General features: G+C 67.1%; 1 protein-coding gene across 1 annotated transcript in view; it reads left to right on the top strand.

The window, feature by feature from the left end:
- DDC (dopa decarboxylase) overlaps positions 1-1,543 on the top strand; it is a 75,035-nt gene that overhangs the window by 390 nt on the left and 73,102 nt on the right. The gene's annotated exons all lie outside the window — the stretch shown is intronic.

The following is a 1,543-nucleotide window of genomic DNA, read 5'->3' as shown; positions in this document are numbered from 1 at the left end:
TCCTTCGCATCCGCAGGGCTTCCCTCCGAGCCAGACCCACAGCAGGGGCCACGGCCACGGCCACGGCGAGGCGGCCCCTCCCTGGGTCCGGGGGCCAGAGGGAATTCTCTCATCTTGGGGACGGCCCTGAGGTCCCCTGCCAGTTGGCAGGGTGCAGCTGGGCACCCAGCCCCTGCCGCCGGGGTGGGGGGAGCCCAGGGTGGCCTCCTACGGGTGCTTGTAAAATGGGTCTGATGTTTGTCAAGGGCGGGGCACACGTGGGCGCTGCTTTATTAATAAGAGGTAACGCAGGGGGAGCGGGGGGCGGGGAGCGGGCGCTGAGCAGCCCTCTGCCCGGAGTTCTGTTTGCTCGTCTCCAGGGGAAGTCCAAGCAGCCGGCCTGGGTGCCCCCGGAGCCCTTTTTTTTTTCCTTCGCATCCGCAGGGCTTCCCTCCGAGCCAGACCCACAGCAGGGGCCACGGCCACGGCCACGGCGAGGCGGCCCCTCCCTGGGTCCGGGGGCCAGAGGGAATTCTCTCATCTTGGGGACGGCCCTGAGGTCCCCGCAGGGAAGGGGACGTCCCGGTCAAGGAGGACGCGGCCATGGGGTGTCCCCGGGCCTTGGAAAAGCCGAAATCCTGGCTTCGCGCGGCCTCTTCCTTCCCTCCCGCCTCCCGACTCCGCCCCGGGGGACGCTCTGCACACAGCGGAGGGAATAACTGAAATCAGCAGGACCCTCCCTCCCTTCAGAACACGCAGGCCGGGGCTCCACCGGCCCCTCCACAGGATGGCTCCCCAGGGGTGCCCTGGCCCCCGGAAACTCCATTTGAGTCAGGGGGCGGGGGAAGGAGGCTCCCCTGACGGGAGGTTTCCATGGTGCCCGTGGGCATCCCGGAGGCGGGTGCTCAGGGCATGAAGGGGCAGTGCAGAGGACCGCCTGGGAGAAAGGCTGGCCTCCCCGTGTTCTCCGTGGGCCCGGGGCGGCGAGTGTGGGGTCCCAGGCTGCAGGGACCGACCCGGGCTTGGGGGCGCCCAGAGCTGTGTGGACGCCCCGCCTCCCTGGCCCAGCGGCTCCTTCGCTGCTTTGCAAACAGAGCGGCTGAGCACACAGAGCGAGGAGTGTTTACCGGCCATTTGAGGGAGGAGGCGGCAGCGTCCCCACCACACTCCAGGGCAGTGGTTCTCAACCTGTGGGTCGCGGCCCCTGTGGGGGTGGAACGACCTTTTCACAGGGGTCGCCTAAGACCATCGGAAACACATCTATCATCACATCTTGTTTCTGTGGTTAGTCACTGTCTTTAATGATGTTCCATTTGTACAATGACATTGGGGGTCACCACATGAGGAGCTGTGTTAAAGGGCGGCGGCATTAGGAAGGCTGAGAACCACTGCCTAGGGGCAGGGGGTGCCCCTGACCTGCTCCAGCCTGGGGCCCTGAGTCATCCTGCCACGCGCGACACAGGGGCCAGTGCACACCGTGCAGGTGGCAGGGACGCCCACGGTGCGGGGAGGGCCGGCTGTGGGCTCAGGAACGCCCCTCTGCTGTGCGCCCCGTGCGACCTGC

The sequence above is a fragment of the Myotis davidii genome, unplaced genomic scaffold (genome assembly GCF_000327345.1).
Source record: "Myotis davidii unplaced genomic scaffold, ASM32734v1 scaffold472, whole genome shotgun sequence".
NCBI classification, from domain to species: Eukaryota; Metazoa; Chordata; class Mammalia; order Chiroptera; family Vespertilionidae; genus Myotis; species Myotis davidii.
The sequence above is the reverse complement of the archived record's forward strand: the minus strand, read 5'-3'. Positions and strand labels throughout refer to the sequence as shown.